Here is a 21,566-nt window from a genome sequence, read left to right as displayed (position 1 = left end):
CACAAAATTGTACACAAAGACCTACACACACTGTTGTCGGTGGTAAAATTACATTGAACTTTGGGCTCATCAGCAGCAAGTTTATCTGTGGGTGTTAGCAACCGTCAAGATATTCATACGGCGAGTACCTCCTTATTAAAAAAACACATCATGTAATGTAACAGAAATAAAATATTGAAATAAATTATTCATATTTACAGACAAAGTACACAAATAAATAGGTGTTGTTTTATGAGTATATTCCTTTGGACTAATATATTCCTTTGGACTAATATATTCGTTTGGACTAATATATTCGTTTGGACTAATATATTCCTTTGGACTAATATATTCGTTTGGACTAATGTATTCGTTTGGACTAATATATTCGTTTGGACTAATATATTCGTTTGGACTAATGTATTCGTTTGGACTAATATATTCGTTTGGACTAATATATTCGTTTGGACTAATATATTCGTGTCCAGTCAAATAAGTTTCGAAAATGTTCATGCTTGTACGTATTGTCAGGTGACTTCTTGTGCGAATGAAACTTGATCATTTCCACACACACACACACACACACACACACACACACACACACACACACACACACACACACACACACACATATATATGTATGTGTATATATATATGAATGTATGTATTTATGAATATATGTATGTAGATATAAATATATATTTTAATTTATGTATATGCATACATCTATATATATGCATATATATATATATGTTTTCACAAACACACACACACACATACACACACACACACACATATATATATAATTTGAGGTTGTTAGGTTTCTAAAGTAGGGTAACCAATAGAATATAACGAGGTTAATACGAGAGTGCTCAATACGGAAGTAGAGCAAGTTACATTTTCAATTTGTCTTTACATAAGTAGTAATTTGTTGCTACACAGTCATGACCGTGTCTCGGTCTTCTAGCGTTTAGCAACTAGATACCTCTTCCGGCAACAATGCTTATTTACGAAAGCGGAATTTTCTCAATCTGATTGATTGAGATTGAGAATTCCGCACTCGTAAATAAGCGTTGTTGTCTTAAGAGGTCGCTAGTTGCTAAACACTAGAAGACCGAAACATGCTCATGACTGTGTAGCAACAAATTACTACTTATTTAAAAACAAATTCAATATATATATATATATATATATATATATAAATATATATATATATATATAGCCATTTATGTGAGAAAAATACACGATGCATCGTAAATTGTAAATGGAATGGGTAGATAAAATATTTATTAAAAAAAACAACAATATATATATATATATATATATATATATATATATATATATATTTATATTAGCTAGGTGCAAAACTAATGTCATTTTTATACATTTGGTTGCTCGTCTAAAAACGACATTGTTATTGCACCAAACTGTGTATATAGTAAGTTTTAAAAAAATGCAGTTGAACTCGTATAAAAGAAACCCGAATATAAGTAAAGAGTTATAAGACTTTTCCCTGGTCCCAAATTAGAGTCTGTGTTAATGTACAGTGTAACTCGGCTATAAGTATAACCCGGATATAAGAGAGCTGTAGGGAGAGAGGAAGAAGTCTCTTATATCCGAGTTACACTATATATAAATTAAGCAATCTATAAATCTCGAATTTTATCCTCGTGAACATTCGTTTAGTTGTTGCATGGAATTGGTATATATATATATATATATATATATATATATATATATATTTATATATATACATATAAGAACATTGTTTGTAATTTTAAACTTTACGTTATGAAATAAATGTATTGAGTCTATCTATATTTACCTAGGTATAAATACATGCATATATATTAATATATATATATATATATATATATATATATGCATACATATGCACGTTTTTTAATGGAAGGTCGCTTTGACACACACACACATATATATATGAATATGCAAATATATCTACGTCCATACAGTATCATGTAAGATATAAATATTTTTTATTTATCAATGATTTTAAACGTTCATAAATTAGTGTTTACATATGTGTATGCACACATAAAAACACACACACATTTATATATCTAATCGCAAATATATTCATATAAAGTTCTTATGTTTTGTAATGAACCTTACTAGATTAATAGTATATACATATGCACACAACTATAATCGTACATATTTATCAAAGCGGAAACGTGCATATGGCGTTTATTCGCAAATACCAAGCCGTGTGCGAAATGACATCACGGTATATAAGAGAGAGAGAGAGAGAGAAAGAGAGAGAGAGAGAGAAAGAGAAAGAGAAAGAGAAAGAGAGAGAGTACCTTAGAGAAGACGCTCACGTTAGAGACGTGGGTGACGTCACACCCGTAACGAGAGGTCACGCGTGGTGGAAGAAGTAGGAATAATGTGTATGTTCTTAAAACCTGAAGCAGTAAAAGCTCTTTCTTCTTTTCCATACTTTGTCTCCTTTGCAACTGAGTCTACAATGTGTTGGGACCCTGGTGTCTACATGGTGCCGCGTGTGTAAACGTGTACTACGTTATACATATAAAATATCATGCCATACACACATACACACACAAACACATACAAACACACACACATATATATTAATTAGAGTATTATTTATTTATAAAATTGTATATACTATGCGCAGATTTGTTGCCGAATTTATTTCAATACGAGTAAATATTTTACTAAAGCTGAGTAGTTTGTATAAAAATAAACGTTCTGGAAGCGAAACTAACAGATGGTTTGTTTCTGTGTTTAACTCTTACTGTCTCTTATGCATTTTTACTTAAACTATTATATCGTGTATTTCATCCTCATATATATATATATATATATATATATATATATATATATATGTATGTGTGTGGGGGGGTAGCAACATAATCGAACGAATTGTGTCCGCCTATATTCGATTTGAATCTCATATTTAGCCCGATCGGATTTTTAGTGTCGAGTTTTAAACAACTGATGGATTTTTCTATAATTCTTATGTAGTTTAGTATTTCCCGTTTGTTTTTGGACTAAAATCGTTGCGTTTTTAGTATTATGTGAAGATTGTAGTAGAAATGTTTGCAGCACAGTCCATATTAATAGTTGCATTAATTAAGCGGTAGTATCATTAGAGGGATTACGTAATGTTTGAACTGTATTGTGAAATCATTTACTTACTGACTGACTTTTTGTATGGTTTTATGTGGAATGTCGTGTGTTAGTAATTTTGAATCTGTTTTTTTTTTTTGCCCAAATTGGGAAACTCATCGGGAAATCTAAGAGAATCAGACGAAAGATATGCACAGGCATATATAATATACAAAAATAAAATACAATACTATATAATATATTCCAATATAATATATTGCGTACACACATACACACACACGCACGCACATACACACACACACACACACACACACACACACACACACACACACATATATATATATATATATATATATATATTCTAGACAGATATGTCCACATGCGCATATATGTGTTTGTGTGCTTGTTCAGTATCATCCAATCAAACAATTCTTAATATTTCATAGGCTCTGTAGAACTTACTGGAAATATAGCAAGGACATTTTAAATCATTAAACTTCATTTTATGCATATTTTTATTATTATATCATCATTATCAATTTATAACGTTTTTCTTTCAGATTATAAACACATTATTCATATAATTCTGCAATAGTCTAATCGTATTTACTCGAAAATGACTTTCTGTAATCAAGAAAAAAGGAATCACTTTCCATGACAATGCTCGATGTAATACTGCAGAACTGACGACAGATTTCCTCGGAAGATTTGGTGCCCATCATCTATTCTGGCCTTGCGTCTTCGTCTTAAGTTATTAAGTTAACATCATGAGAGGGGATAGAACGTGAGTTAGATTTACATTTTCACATTGAAAGCATTATAAATTTTACAAGCGATGCATTTATAAGCTCGTTAATAGATGGAATCAAGGCAGAGAGGGAGTGAAGTTCGTTAATTTATGAATAAAGCGTTAATTTATAAATGAAAAGATGGTGGGATCCTTCTATCGCTCCAGAAGATATCTCATTACTGATGCAATTCTCTATCTATATAAAAGCCAAGTACCTCCAAGGATGGAATACTGCTGCCATATCTGGGCAGGAGCTGCTAAAAACAACCTATCCTGCCTTGACAGAGTACAAAATAGACTTCGTGGCTTAGTGGGGGATGCCCTTTCCTCTACCCTGCAACCTCTCTCCCACAGAAGAGACGTTGCGAGCCTATCCTTGTTCTATCGTTATTTCCATGGCAGGTGCTCGTCTGAACTCCAATCTCTGGTCCCCCCTCGCCAATCTTTCACGAAAAACACCCGTCTAGCTGAATCCACTGTGAAAAATTTCCCCCACTCTTTATCTGTGCCTAAATCAAAACGTGGATTCCATGAACAAAGCTTCTTTCTTAGAACTGCACGCCTGTGGAACTCTGTTCCATCTGCCTGCTTCCCACCTGACTACAAATTTGATGTCTTCAAGTCCAACGTTAACAAATTCCTAATAAACCGCCCTCTTAAGTAAACACTTCATTAAATCTCCACACTAACGTACTGTACGTGCAATAACCTTTATCCCTGAGTGGCTTCCGAGCCTTGATAAGTGGTGACAACTGTGTAAAAAAAAAGAAGTCTGTTAATATATGAATGAAGAACACATAGTTTTTCATTTTAGGATAAGATATAAATCGGCAAAATCTGTTGCATCGACTTAATATATACGTACTCGATATTTTCTTATAACATTAGACATGGTAGGGCAGAGCAAGTTGCTTATTTGGAATATCTAAATTATTTAAATAAGAAAGTTGCTATGTGTATACATAAAAAATATTAAATGACAATTACTAGTAGTTATGTACCTTGTAGAGATACATACGCATACATTTATGCATATATATGTATATATATATATATACGCATGCACATTTATATGCGTATGTATACACATACACATATATATATATATGCATACAAACACATGCACACATCATATGTAAACATTTCTTGAAGTTTTACATTTGGATTTTACCGTCACTGGATTTTTTATCTTCCACCAGACTATCCATTCATGTGTAATCACCTTTTTCTTTACCATATTCCCTCTGCTTTATTTATTTTGTTTTCAAGTAAGATCTTTGACTTACTTGTTGTTTCATCAAATACTTCTGCATGCAAAATCCGATCCCGCATTTTGCTAATTCCTACCCTCTGATGAGAAGGAGAGTATTTCTTCGAAACTTCGCGGATTAAGGACTATCCATTTATCTAGTGTTTCCTTTTCAAATTAAATATGTTTTTAACTCATTTCAAAGTGTTTTTTAACATATATTATTAACTGTTTGCTGATATATATGCATTTTGAAGCATATTTGATTATATATGATTGATAACCTCTGTATTTTTTTATTCATCTAATTCTTTCAAGCAGGTGATATTGGTGTTTTAAAATGTTTTGCAACCCTCACTTGATATATTACATTTTTTTCATGTAGTTCATAAAATTTGACATTTACTATATCAAACCTGAAGAAGCCTTTTATGAGGCGAAATCTCAACGTATAGAATCACTTTTTCATTTTTTTCCGAAAACGTTAACAATTGAATGCAACATTTAACGACTTTTTTCCGAAAACGTTAACAATTGAATAGAACATTTAATGACTTCTTTTTCGAAAACGTTAACAATTGAATAGAATAGTTAACGACTTTTTCCGAGAACGTTAACAATCGAAGCAACATTTAATGACCTTTTTTTCGGAAACATTAACAATCGAATAGAAAAATTAATGACTTTTCAGAAAAGAACATTTAATGACCTTTTTTCTGAAAACGTTTACAATCGAATGCAACATATAATGACCTTTTTTCCGAAAACGTTAACACTCGAATAGAAAAATTAATGACTTTTCAGAAAACGTTAACAACCGAATAGAACATTTAATGACTTTTTTACAAAAACGTTCACAATCGAATAGAACATTTAATGACCTTTTTTCTGAAAACGTTAACAATCGAATAGAACATTTAATGAGCTTTTTTCCGAAAACGTTAACAATCGAATAGAACATTTAATGACGTTTGTTTACAAAGACTTTAACAATCGAATAGAATAATTAATGACTTTTTTACAAAAACGTTAACAATCGAATAGAACATTTAATGACTTTTTGAAAACGTTAACAATTGAATAGAACAGTTAACGACTTTTTTCCGAAAACGATAACAATCAAATGCAACATTTAATGACCTTTTTTTTCGAAAACGTTTACAATCGAATAGAACATTTAATGACCTTTTTTTCGAAAACGTTAACAATTGAATAGAACATTTAATGACTTTTTCCGAAAACGTTTACAATCGAATAGAACATTTAATGACTGTATTTTTACAAAAATGTTAACAATTGAATAGAACAATTAATGACGTTTTTTTCCCGAAAATGTTAACAATCGAATAGAACATTTAATGACTTTTTTACAAAAACGTTAACAATCGATTAGAACATGTAATGACTTTTTTACAAAAACGTTAACAATCGAATAGAACATTAATGACTTTTTTACAAAAATGTTAACAATCGAATAGAACATTAATGACTTTTTTACAAAAATGTTAACAATCGAATAGAACATGTAATGACTTTTTTACAAAAACGTTGACAATCGAATAGAACATGTAATGGCTTTTTTTACAACAACGTTAACAATCGAATAGAACATTTATTTACCTTTTTTACAAAAATGTTAACAATCGAATAGAACATTTAATGACTTTTTTAAAAAACGTTAACAATCGAATAGAACATTTAATTACCTTTTTTCCGAAAACGTTAACAATTAAATAGAACATTTAATTACCTTTTTTCCGAAAACGTTAACAATTGAATAGAACATTTAATGGCTTTTTTTTTCGAAAGCGTTAACAATCGGATAAAAGATTTAGTTACCAGTTGGTATCCTTCCTCATTAGCCAAACACTGGAAAAGATGTTGCTTCAATACACAGCCGTTAAAGTTTCTTGACATAAGTATCCTCACTAAATAATTTAAATGCGAGACTATCTTTATATTTTGAAGACATGATATCACAGAGAAAAGTAATATTTCACGTATTTAGTAACGAAATGTTTGTTATTAATTCACGACGTCTGGTACCATTGCTCTTTAGATAAAAATAAATAGAAATAGAAAAAAAGGAGAAATTTATATGGTTATATGAGATCATGATAATTGTTTTCTTTTTTTTATAAGGATGATCACCACAATCCTTTGTATCATCAGAACTTCTGTTCTTATCTTAACTCTTATTCGTAAAATGCGTTGGTGAATGTAACCTCCGGCTTTCTTCAGGTGCGTTATCTCAAACTTACGAACCTTTTTATTAAACTCGGAAACATGTACAGGATTTTAAACCGGAATTTGTTTTTATTTATTTAAAAAAATCTCTCATGGTCCTTGGCGCAACGGATAAAATGCTAAGTTATAATAAGATTCTTGTATGTTGAAGGTTAAGTTTTCAGTACAGGCGATACTAATAATTAAAATAAGTAATGCATAAGAGTTCTGTTCGGGTATTCGAAATTCCGTACAGATTCCCGACTTCGCCATAAAGATTCCCGAATTCGATAAGGCGCATTTAAAGAAGGCCGGATGATAAATCAGCCGACACGTTGTGATTATTAAGCTCCAAGGCGACAGAAGTAGTCCGGAACATCCGGTTCATATGAGATCATAAGACTAAAGTTTTAATTAAATATGAAATAACCAATACACACAATATCTACCAGATATAGTTTTAACGATATCCCCATTCAAAACCTTGCTAAAATGTATTTTTCTTTATTTACGTCATTTAGTAATTTTGCATCATTCACATCCTTATCGCCACCTTTTGTCTAACTGATTAATTATTCATATCATTCAAATTTATCATTAGTGTGTCTTCTATTTACCCCTTTGCGCCACTTCTGTTCTTATTCCTATTTTCTAACGCTAAAGATTTAAATTGCAAACAAGCAAGAAATGGTAACAGAGTTTTAGCAGTGTATAGACAGACAGGTTTCGAGATGTTATTTTTTATCGAGTTGAATGGACAAAATGATCAAGATAAGATAACTCGTGATTAGCCGAAATCATAATGAGTCTCATACAGACTCTACTAAATTGTATCCTATTTTATAAACCCCTATCACAAATAAATATCTTCTCTTTCGCCAGTGAATGTGTTTGTTTATAATTCTCATTAATTCCAAAAAATATCACACTGAATTTATTTTCTCGTTTAATCATAACTTGAATCGCATCAGAAATCTTCTTAATCGAACCAATTTCAAATTAGATCTGTATGCAACTAAGAATGGTTTGATCTGATCACGAGTTATCTTCTCTTGGCGTTTCGACTACATTAAAATAGGAAGTATTTGCAAAGCTCACAACAGTCGCATGTGCTAGTTTTCAATAAACTTGAAATATTACTTTTTCTTAAAAAAAAAAGAAATTCATAAGGATTATAACTGTAAAATTGTAGTTGCATTATTCAAAGAGGATTGTTGTGTTTAGCAACATTCAAATTTCATATACATACATACACACATATATATATGTGTGTGTGTGTCTGTGTGTGTGTCTGTGTGTGTGTGCGCGCTTGCATTTGCGTACGCACACAATATTTATATCAGTAATATATAATAATGTATATATATATATATATATACATATATATATATATATATATCAGATGGAAAATAAATTTATCACAATCAGGACAGAGCTGGACCAAGACAAAATAACATGATCATACATACCGCTCATTATAGTTTAAGATAGAGCCATATAATATGAATAATTAAATACATAAACAATTAAACTGGGCTTTCTTAACACTTACAATATAGAATATGTGTTAAGATAAGCCTATTATAATTATTTATACACATCTGTATGTATATATATATACGTTAACAATTGAATAGAACAAATATATATATATATATATATATATATATATATATCCATCTATACATCTATATACATATATGGATATGATTTAACGAACAATATGTATATATATATATATATATATATATATATATATATATGTAAATAATTGTAAAGTTTACAGTAAACACTCACTCCATATAAACCAACATTACACTTCGCTTAGGAGACGTTTGCAGATTTTGTCCTTTGTTGTGACTTTTATTTTCATTATGATTCAAATGATAACTGATCCAGAGCAGACTAACATCTGTCTTATATTACTTCATAATATGATACCCGGTGTAATGTTAGTACATAAGTGATGTTTTGTACCTTTTTATATCGGCTCAGTTACACATTTAAAAAAAATACACTGAACACTATGAAATAACATTCAAATAACTATTTCATCGGTTTTTAAAACATATTTTTCTATTCTCCGCTGGAGTCCTTTCCAAAAATGATGTATATATATATAAATATATATATATATATATATATATATATATATATATATATATATATATATATATGATATTTACTTTTTTTTTCAATATAGTAACGTAATTGAAGTATTTCCGAATAAGTATTTATAGACAACATTCTTCTCGTTGGTTTTCATTGTCTTTCAAATCGTGTCGATGGAGATGCTCAGTATTTCGGTGACAGTGGATGTTCTTTTCTTTAATTTCCCCGGTGGACGTGCTTGAGATGATTAGAAGTAATGGTTGCTTTTTGTCGTCGTCGTCGCCGTCGTCGTCTTGCGTGTCTGGGTTCGATAGCGATGGCGGCTTCACCATGTCGTCGTTAGCTAGTTCGATCGGGATGCCGCGAAAAGGATGTTGTCATCGGTTACCTACGCTTCATATGTTCATCGACGACCGGCGGACCGGCTCGGTGGGTACGTCAAGGGAGCTGCCCGTGATCCCCAGCTGGTTAATACAAGGCGACGACTGACGGCTCGGCGAATACTTGTCTCGGTAATACTGTTCCAGTTGGCTATGGCGTTTATTTTTCATATATTCGGTTACCTGAACGCTCTGTTTCCGCTTCCGGTTGTATTGGACTGGCTTGTCTTCTACCGCTTGAAGGCCGACGGTTTTCAGACAGCTGCTGACCAAATCCCCCATTTTCACGAAAAAAAAGAGGATAAATATTTCAATATAATATGGACTCTTATCTATCCGCTCAATAAACTTAATAAGTATTGTTTCAACTTGATAAGTCGAATCGTTTTTTTAATTGTAGATGTAATAAAATTTCGTAAGTTTGAAATATAAGAAGAATTTATGTTTTTAGTTAATTTTATAGTTTGTCCACTTATACGATTCGTTTTCTTATATATAAATATGAATGTAGAAGTTCTATATGTATATGTATATATACATATGTATATATATATCTTTAACAGTGGTTTCAAAATAAAATTTGGTTCTTTGAAATATTACGAAAATATTTTAAATTGTATTTATGAACTGTTCGAATCTGCATATGATTTTCCTTCTATATATAGATATGAACTTAGATTTTACATATGTATGCATATGTGTATAAATATATATGTAATGTTAACAGATGTTTCTAAAAAATTAGTAAGTTTGAAATGTTTAAAACGATTTTATTTTTTTAATTTCTTTTCAGGTTTTTGAAATCCAAGTACGATACCCTATATGAGCATATAAAAATAAACTTAAATATTATGTAACTATATTTTTTAACGGTGGGTTTAAAAATATACAGCGTTTAATAAAGAATAGGTTATAGCTTTCGTTAATAAAAATAGACTCTGGTCTGCTTTCTGTATTAAATGTAATTACTTTCTTTCCAAAAGCGAGGATAACATTGTAGAGAAAATTCGATAGCAAATAGGGTCACTGGCTTTACACTTCAATAAGTATTACTTAAGCGTATTCAGTCGAATTACCTTTATTTAAATACAAGTAAACTTTGATATGTTTGAACTGCTTAAATATGTTTTATTTAAAAATTAATTTTATCAGTCGCCAATATCTTCTGTGATACTCTATCTATCTCTTTTTATATATACACATATAAATATATCTTAGACATATTTATGTATACATTTCTAATAGTTGATGTTAAAAAAATAAAGTTTAATGCAGAAAAAATAACAATATTTGTTAATAAAAAAATAGACTCTGAGTTACCTTCCTGGTTTTATATAAGAATTTTCTTTTATACTGTGATTTGAAATCTCCAAAGTTTCATTCTTGAAATGTATCAAATATTGTTTCAGATAATTTCCTTGCTGTTAGATCGTATCTATTGTTTTTATATACAGATCATATGTTACAAATATTAGACCGGATATCAACGTATTCGTTTCGTTATTAAATAACGCTTGGATCCTTTAAAATATATTTTCCTTACGCAGTATAATATAAAAATATAGATATATGTCAAAACTTATTTAATTCTCCAGTATAATAGTCTGATAAAATCCTCTAGATCTCAATGTATATATATATATATATATATATGTGTGTGTGTGTGTGTGTGTGTATATATATATGGCGCATACCATATCAAAACCTGATTTACAATTTCCTTAGTTATTTTCATATATTTTACTTATATTTTGTTTATCACCAATTTACTCTGCGGCTTATATATTTATATTAAACCGTAGTGTTCGATATTATGTTGCTAGAATAAGAACTCTCCAGTCTATAGATTTATAAATAAGTATCTACTTTTCATACATATATTACATACACGTATCATAATTATCTATATACATTCATGCATCCCAATATATGTATTGTATATATCGCATATATATCTAATTTTATATCTTGTTATCAAATTATATAGTGGTTTAATTCCTTTTTGTTTTAAAAATGTTGTAATATATTTCTTTTAGTGTTCGTTGCTTTATATACCTATATATATGAATTCATATATAAATATACATTTATACGGTTGCAATATTTTATTAATGTTATTATAGCAGGATATATTGCCGCATCATTTACCGCAGTATGTTTTATTTTATACGTATATTCGTATATATGTATGCATATATATGTATTATATTTCGATATTGTATTACTTTCTTTTATATATTTACATGCACGGACAATGCTAATTTCTTAGTTTTTCATTAATAGAAATATGCAACTCCGTTAATTATATTTAAATTTTATGGTGAATTTATCGTTGTTTTTACAAGTACGCGAAATTGGGATTGAGTGAAGTTATTCCAGAAATGCTCCAAACTAAGAGTAGCATTGCAAATTCGTTTTCTTTTCAACGATTTCACTTCGGTTATCGGTTTTTTCTATTTGTCCATGGTTTAACCCTAACCTGACGTGTATTTTGCTTTTGTTTAAAAAAAAAAGCTCACGTTCGTTAACTCAGAATTGTTGCGTCCAAGTTAGTTCTGACTTTTTAATAAATACAAAAGTTTTCCGATATTTTTTAATGCTTTGATTCGTTTTACCAATAACACGTCTCTCACAAACAATGCAACATATAATAGTGTTGATATTCAAAATTTAGTTTGATAATATAATCAGGTGTAAATGTGTTTTTATTTCTTCTAAACAGTTACTTTTTTATGCGCATGTGTCCAATATTGGATAAGGAAAATATAAAATCCTTTGTGAATTTTTTATACAACAGGAAAATAGGAATTAAAGTGCTTTATTCTCTTAATGAAACCCAAAAGCACGTTAGCGACATTAATATAATATACTCTCAGAAATCAATTCCTTGTTGAGGTGTGTATCGCTCGTTTCAGAAAACGTTGACGTATGGATTAGTATAAATAGAGCAATCTGCTTGTATTGTTATGAAAACTTATAATCTATACTCCTTTTACGTAATTTTTTTTTCTTTTTACAAAGTTTCTTCTTTCCGATTTCTGTCGCCTTTGTTAATTGCCTCAGTTTCTTTCAATCAATATGAATCAGTTATGCGATATGCGAAAAGACTTGCTCCGAAATGTTATAATCGAATTAATTATAAAATCAGATCATGTCCAAAAAAATTACAGCTTCTTTTGTATGGTTTGCTCCTGTTTTATTAATGTATTTTTTATGTATGCAGGGGAATCTTGTGATGGACGAGAGAGATTATTGAAGGCTAGGAAACACCTGGATTGTAGTAGCTTTTTTTTTTTAATTATAAATTCCAATATGAAATCTTTTGTGCTTCCGGAAAGATCTACTATGAATAAAAGAAAATAGGGTTGCTTATTCCTTTTCTTTGGATCTTTCTATTCGGATCTTCTTTCTGTGTTATTTGAGAATCTTGGAGTTTGCTTTCCCAGGAGAAAACAGTCGGTTATAGGTTCCTTTTAAAGCGCAACCACTTATCTGCAAAGATAAAAAAAGACGGATCATTGTTTTAAATACAAACCACATGCAATTCGTTTTGTATTTTTACAAACGAAAAGAAAGAAGATCAGATATAAAGTGTTTAACACCTGGTATTTCATGCAAAAATATATCTAATTTAGATAGGAGAAGTTTTCAAAAAAATATATTATTTATAGTGTTAATTACTGAACCCATCACTTATCTCTCTTCATCTGACTACCCCTTTCTCTCTCATATATATATATATATATATATATATATATATATATATATAAATATATATATATATACATATATATATATAGCAAAAATGGTAATTAGTAAAAACCTGAATAAAGTGCTCGATACTATTGCAGAGCAAATATGTGTTTTATTTTTTATTACCGTTTTATCTGCTTAGTTACACATGTTTCGGTTACCGAATCGTATGAGCGATCCAGTAACTTCGTCAGACTTTACAGAAAACTGTAAAGTCTGACGAACTTATTGGATCGTTAATACGATACGGTATATATATATATATATATATATATATATATATATATATATATATATATATATATATATATATTAGTGTTTAGAGGATTAATCGGAATCGGAATCGGCAATCGGAAAAATCAGAATATTTGAGGGTATCGGAATTGGTATAAGAATCATTAAAAATTTGTACCGATTTTTTAATGCCAAAACGATTCTTTGAATTATCTTTTTTATTTGATTTTGTTTAAAGCTAAATTTTGCTGGCAATAGTGATGAAATAGTAAACATTTAATCATTTTAAACCACCAGTGAAGCTAAAATCGATATATTGTCCTCCACAAGTATAATTTTACGTTTAGGAAAATATTTGCCGATTTAACATGTGTTAAACAGAGAAAAAATGAACACGTGTTAATCAGAGAAAGATACAACTATATAGTTAAATATTTAGAGATTTATAGAAGAACCTGGATCGATATTGTATCAGAATCAGCAATTAAGTACGGAATCGGTAATTGTATCGGAATCGGGAAAAATATTTGAATGGCCCCATCACAGATATATATATATATATATATATATATATATATATATATATATATATATATATATATATATATATATACGAATATTGGAATCGCCCCATCACTAATATATATATATATATATATATATATATATATATATATATATATATATATATATATATGTATGTGTGTGTGTGTGTGTGTGTGTATGTATATATACGTTCCGTTAAAACGACCAAAGTTATAACTTATTGAGTTAAAGTACTTTATGCTATATTGATGGTTAAATATAGTTTAATTTAAGCTTATTTTTGCATTAAATATTAATCCATATTAATCCATAACTCTGCATCGAACGGATAATATAATACTTAGTTCACAAAATCCCACCATAAAAAATGTCAATACAAAATTTCAGCATTGGTGATAGCTAAAATATCTGCTTTTGTACTTCCGGTTTCTTGTGTCTATTTGTTTTTTTTTGTTTTTTTTTAATTTCGGTTTCTGTTGATTATTTATTATTTATCATTTGCTTGAGGTTTTTGCTATTCATTTTTGACATGGTCGAATAAACAAGAATACTATTCTGAATATGGGAAAATATTCAGTCGTCATAACGGACTTTATTTTTTTCTGTTAATTTTCGTCCCATTTGCAGAAACCGGAAGTCCAAAAGTGCAAACATTCTTCACTACACGTAAATATTCTGTATTCATTGTAATTGGAAGTAGGAATTTTTTTAATGGCAGTTTCCTGCCATTAAAAAAAAAATCCTACTATTCCTATCTATTAATAACGACAAAGTATATTTATTTTATGGACCTATTATATCTCACAGCAACTTTTTATTCTCGACACAAGAATAGACATTCTCTGTAATGGTGGCTACGCGTATAGCGTATAATTTTGAAGCAACGGTTGCCCAGTCTCAACCAGAGTTCTCATGAGGCGGCTTAGTTCGATTCAAGTTTTTTTTTTTTTTTACATGGATGTCACCACTTATCAAGTCCCGGAAGCCACTCGGGAATAGGGGTTATTGGGTGTACAGTAATCAATGGGATAATATCGTAGTAATCGTTAGTAATGGAGATTTGATAAAGTGTCTTACTTAAGGAAGCGGTTTATAAGGAATTTGTTTATATTGGACTTGAAGACATCCAAGTTGTAGTCAGGTGGGGAAAAAGCAAACGGAAGAGAGTAGCAATGAAAAGTTTAGGGCGACTGGAAACAATACCAATATAAACAGAAAGCACATACAGCACCTGGTGTTTCTAAGTGGTCACCAGTATAAGTACTGACCAGATTCAATGTAACGACACATTTTTTTTTAAACTAGGGATTTTATTTCTTTTTTGATCCAGTCTTAAAAACAATTTAGATTAAATGCTCCTTTCGGTTGGTTGGTTGGTTGGTTGTTTTTGTTTAACGGCATATCAACCCTTTTCGGGTTATTTAATGCCGAATCCAAAGATTTTGAAGAAAAAACATTTTAATAGAATATATTTGTTTTTTTTTTCAAATCAGTTTCTATTTAACCCATAATTGGGACCCAAACAGGTACTACCATTCCGGGTCAGAGTGGACCTGGGAGCAATGGTAATTAAAGGGTGGCTCCACACTCCCCAAAGCCCGCAAGCTGGGGCCTCACCACTGGATATAGTTTAAGGTCATATCCAGGACCGTTCCTTTCGGTTTTTAGAAATATAGACATGATTTTGACAATCGTTCTTAAACAGTAAGTAAAAAGAGTCCCTCTCCTCCACACATACTATTGCTCAGGCGAATTTATTTGTTCTCCATTTTCTGTCTTTAACAATTTTCATAACAGATAAGTATATGTGTATACATTTACCAAAATGTTAATATCTATCAAAATATCTATGTGTGTGTGTATCTATCTATCTATCTATCTATCGCTCTTTTTTTCTCTCTCTCTCTACCTCTCTCTCTCTCTCTCTCTCTCTCTATATATATATATATATATATATATATATATATGTATGAGTAAAGATGGCAGGTTTTTCAAACATTTGTAAATGAAATCCTTATATGCATCATTTGGATTCTTGTGACAAGGGTTTTCTTGAAATAAGGATTATTTATTTAATCGGGCTGGTGTGTAGAACATGGCCGGACAGAAACAGTAAATTATGTTATCTGTCTATCTATCTGTTTATCGAATTATCTCTGTATCTATCTATCTATCTATCTATCTAGTTATCTCTCTCTATCTACCTATTTATCTATCTGCCTATATAAATATCTATCTATCTTTGCAAATCAGTCCAACTCTATCTATCTATCTATCTATCTTTCTATCTATCTATCTATCTATTTAGAGTTTAATGGACAACAGCTATATTTTTTAACAGGTTGTCAAACATGTCAAACTTTGTGACTTGATTAGTATCCGAACAGGTGACCGGACGTGACGTGTTGCATGTCATATATTCCGGCTTGTGCAAGCTTCGTTGGGTTGGATTTGAGACATCAAGAAGAAGGTGGGTTGAAAACAGGTCTCCTGGAGAGAAAAGGGTCTCAGGATGGAGACAGAAGAATGCCTTTCCAGACCAAGGATAGTCGGCCATATCTTCTTCTATGGCGAATACCTGGGAGTGAATAAAATACATAAAATCTCTTATCGTCTTCGGTCTTGTCTTGAGTGTTTCTTTCTAACAGATACAAGCTCCGCCAAGGCATGTTGGCGAACCTCCAAGAAAAAAAATAGCGGAAACAGGTATGTCGTCATGTGTTGTATGTCCTGACACGCACGCACCAACACCTAATAAATCACATATAGGCGAGGACAACAGTGTGTTACACAACATACATACATATGGTCCGTTTATCATAAGAACACAACAGCCATTTAGTATTGCCGCGTATACTCATTCAAAACATCATGATGCAAACAGGATACACATATATAGATCCCCTCTGCGACGCAAATACGTCACAAATGCAAACACGTATAAATACACGTAAGATTCAGCTATATACACTTGGTATATATATGTATACATTTATGCATATATATATATATATATATATATGATTGATGTGTAGTTTGCTTGAAGCATTGTGTGAGATACGTATGTAGTAAAGACTTAAAAGGCTGTCACAATGCGAGGAATGAAATATAGTCGTTGTTGGTAAAAGTAGACGAGGACAAGTGGCGATTTACAAATCAATAAATACATACACATATGTTTATATATACATATATTTATTCAGTTGTATTAGGTAAAATGTCTTAATTGTTTTGTTTGCGACAATATCCATTATTAATTTCGGAAAAAATCCCTTTTTAAATGGTGAACGTAACAGATCGATTCAAAGCATGCTAGATGGTGGAGCAGAAGTTGGATAGCTGTGTGGGGCCTCGGAGCAAATGTGAGGAGGGGGTTTATGTATGGTCTTATTAGGTAATTAACATGTTTATACTTTTATTTATTTTATTTATTTAATTTTTTTTTTAGTTTCTAATTATATCCGCTTGTTTCGATTTTTTTACTCCCCCCCATCACCACCATGAGGATAGATCTAGATAGAAAATCGGCTTTTACTGTATAAAAAAATCCAGCAACTTCCAAGAGGAAAGCTGGATCAGAACAATAACAAAAATCTTTTTAGTTTAAAAAAAAAACTCGCTTTCGCTGACTGTGGAAAGAAACGTCCATGTCCAGTGTCAGAACAGCTCTTAGGACTCTCTGCGTCCTAATTCTTACATACCTGACATTCTAAAAATCATGGAGGAGTTTTATGTAGAAGATCTGTGTTAGTTTAGCAGAATAGCGTGTATCAAAATACTCGACGTTCACCGTGGGAGGAACCTTCCACCAAAGGAGTAACGCCCGTGCTAGATCTTATTAAAGATTATTGAGCTGAAGCTAACATTAGGGAGAATTGATTCGTTTGAAGAAACCTTGCAAAAACTTCCAATAATAAGAATTATTATTACTTCAGTGAGGAAGAAGACCAGTCGTGGTTGAAAGGTTTCCGGAAATAGGAACACATTAATTAGAATTGGAACGAACATAAGAATTCGATAGACAATTGATTCCTAAAATAATTTTCACATCGCAACGAATCGCTCGATATGCAACTATTTGTATTATTATTATTACTATTTTATTATTATTATTATTATTATTATTATTATTATTATTATTCTTATTATTATTAGTAGTAGTAGTAGTAGTAGTAGTTGTGGTAGTAGTAGTAATAATAATAATAATAAAACATTTATAAGAACAACAATAATAATAGCAACAACAACAACAAAACAATAATAATAATAATAATAATAATAATAACAACAATAATAATAATAATAATAATAATAATAATAATAATAAACTAAAAGGCGTACGACAGGATCCCACAAACATGGAAATAGAATGTTTAAAAATGTATAAAATACCAAGCAGGGTCATCACCGTAATAGCGTGGAGACTGGAATTGACAGCTGACGAACAACGCATAACAGAAGATAACATACAAAGAGGCATCTTCCAAGCAGATTCCCTGTCACCATTGCTGTTTAAAACAGTCATGATACCCCTGCAGAATATACTGAGAAAGTGTCAAGCTGGATACAAGTTCTCAACACAGAGAACAAAATGCACCACCTGATGTACATGGACAGCCTGAAACTTTTTGCAAGGACCGAAAAAGAACTAGAAACACTAATGAACACTACCAGGATCTTCAGCCAAGATATCCAAATGGAGTTTGGTATAGAAAAATGCGCACTATTAGTTATAAGAAAGAAAAAACTGGAAACAACGGAAATGGGGGACCTAGGGGACATAGGGGAACAAGACGCTTATAAATACATGTGAGTTCTGGAAGCAGACACCATCAAAGCCACCAAATGAAAGAGAGAATTGGAAAGGAAGACCTCAAGAGAACAAGAACACTTCTAGAAAATAAATTATATAGCACAAAACTAATAAAAGGTATAAATACATGAACAGTATCACTAGTAAGATACTCAGGAACGTTCATAGGATGAACCAAAGAAGAACTGAGACACCTCGATCAGAAGACCAGGAAACTCATGACCATGCACAATGCATTACACCCAAAGGGCGATGTTGACCGACTCTATGTTAAAAGAAGAGAAGGCGGGAGGGGGCTAGTTAATATAGAAGACTGTATGCATGACACACACACAAAAAAGAATTAGAAAAATATATAACGCAAAACACGGGAAGGATAATAAAGACAGAGAGAAACACCAAGAAAATCGACAAAACAGAAAACAGAGAGATAAAGGATAAGACGAGAAAAGAAAAATGGGAAGAAAAACGACTACAGGGAAGATTCGTAAGGATGAGATGCGATAAGAATAACGAAAACACTTGGACATGGATGAAAAAAGGACACATAAGCCGTGAAACTGAATCCCTAATAACCGCAGCACGAGATAACTTGATAAAAAATTAACCACATCAAAGCAAAGATCGATAAATCACAAGAAACCAGTAAATGCAAACTCTGTGGACAAGGGACGAAAACCATACAGTAAGTGAATGCAGCAAACTGGCCGAAAAGTAATACAAGAACAGACACGACCAAGTGGGAAGGGCAGTACATTGGGAATTATGCAAACAACTACAGCTCGAACGCACAGACAAATGGTATAAACATAATCCGGCAACAGTACTTGAAAACGAGAATCGAAAAATCCTATTGGACATGGACATACAAACTGATACACCCATCCAAGCAAGAAGACCAGATGTTGCAATAATTAACAAGAAAGAAAAATCCTGTCAAATCGTAAACTTTATGACAGCGTGAATATCAAAGAAAAGGAGAAACGGAGTGAATACACAGAGATAGCCAGAGAGCTGAATGGGATATGGAAGATGAAGAAAATCAAAATAATACCTATAATAGTAGTAGCAGTAGGAACAATCCCGAAAAACTTTGAAAAAAGAATGGGAGAAATTGAAATCAGAGGAATGACTGGAAAAACACAACGAACAACAATAATGAAAACAGCTGAAATACTAATGAAATCCCTTGAATGTGGGGACTAACACACACGAACCAAAAGCGTAGACCAGATAAACCACCACAGCCATAACATGAAACACTACATGGAACACAGAACATTGAAACCGCATACCTATAAGTTATCTAACCCCACCCCATCCCCCATTACCACATCACTGTCCCCGCCCCTAAAAAAAGAGTGAGACCAATAGCCAAGTAGCCAAGGAGGAAGAGAAAGACCGAGGAGTGAGCACTGACCAGACCTTCACTGTATACGTGCGAAGAGAACTGGGACCTTTGGGAGGCTTATTGCCACTCATATTCCAGTAAAGACCAATGGCCACTGCTAACGAGAAATCAATGGCAAGCAGCTGTTGCGATAATGCAAATTTATTTGCGCATGGTATCGAAATAGGTGGAGAGTATTGGGAAATATAGAGAGACTTGTTGTCACTCAGCTTCCAGGGAACACCATAGGCTGTATTCAATGAGAGCTTTGCAAAACATCTGTGAAAGCTCCTTGTGCGCCAATAATAATAATAATAATAATAATAATAATAATAATAATAATAATAGAGAAACTGAGTTACACCCTTTGAAAACATTATTTCTAAAAGTTAATTTCAAAATACAAGAAAATGAATAATGTTAGCTATTTTATTTGATTAACTGATTAAGATCGTTTTTACTAAAAATTTCCTCAAGGGAATTAGTTTATGGAATAACCATCCCCCCCCAAAAAAAAACAATAACACATACGACTACTAGAAACTACGCAAACACTTGCGTTTGGAATATGTGTATAAATTAAAACAGACACGACATTTGTCATGTAGTTCAATATAAAATCATAATATCCTATCATTTGGGCAAGGAGACAATGATTGATTATAACCGCAAAGAAAAAGGGCATAAACAATTATAGATAGTGAAAGATCGAAACACAAGTGGTTAGAAACACTTTATCAAGACGATCGTATTCCATTCTGATCAAGCAGTCTGTATAGTATGGGGTGTAACGATAAAATTGTCGTCCTAAAGAAAACAACCTTACGGCTTAAAAAACAAAAACTTTTATTGAAAAAAATCATTTAATTTAATTTAATTATATAGTAGATCTGACAGCTATTCAATGTAGTCGCCTCTAGCCTGAATCATCGTCTCGATACGGGTCGGGAGCTGGGATCAGGCCTTTTCCGCGAGCGCGG

The 21,566-nt window shown here is 31.5% G+C and overlaps 1 long non-coding RNA gene across 1 annotated transcript in view; it reads right to left on the bottom strand.

Annotated features, from left to right (window-relative positions):
• Window positions 1-5,503: 5,503 nt before the first annotated feature.
• LOC145258025 (uncharacterized) overlaps window positions 5,504-21,566 on the bottom strand; it is an 899,758-nt gene continuing 883,695 nt past the window's right edge. Inside the window, exon 6 of the long non-coding RNA XR_013864036.1 lies at window positions 5,504-13,342. This is a non-coding gene — a long non-coding RNA (uncharacterized LOC145258025). The remainder of the gene's footprint in view (window positions 13,343-21,566) is intronic.

The sequence above is a fragment of the Euprymna scolopes genome, chromosome 33, assembly GCF_053919585.1.
Source record: "Euprymna scolopes isolate OS-2025 chromosome 33, ASM5391958v1, whole genome shotgun sequence".
Taxonomy (NCBI): domain Eukaryota; kingdom Metazoa; phylum Mollusca; class Cephalopoda; order Sepiida; family Sepiolidae; genus Euprymna; species Euprymna scolopes.
Note: the sequence above shows the minus strand (reverse complement) of the source record. Positions and strands in the feature narration are given on the sequence as shown.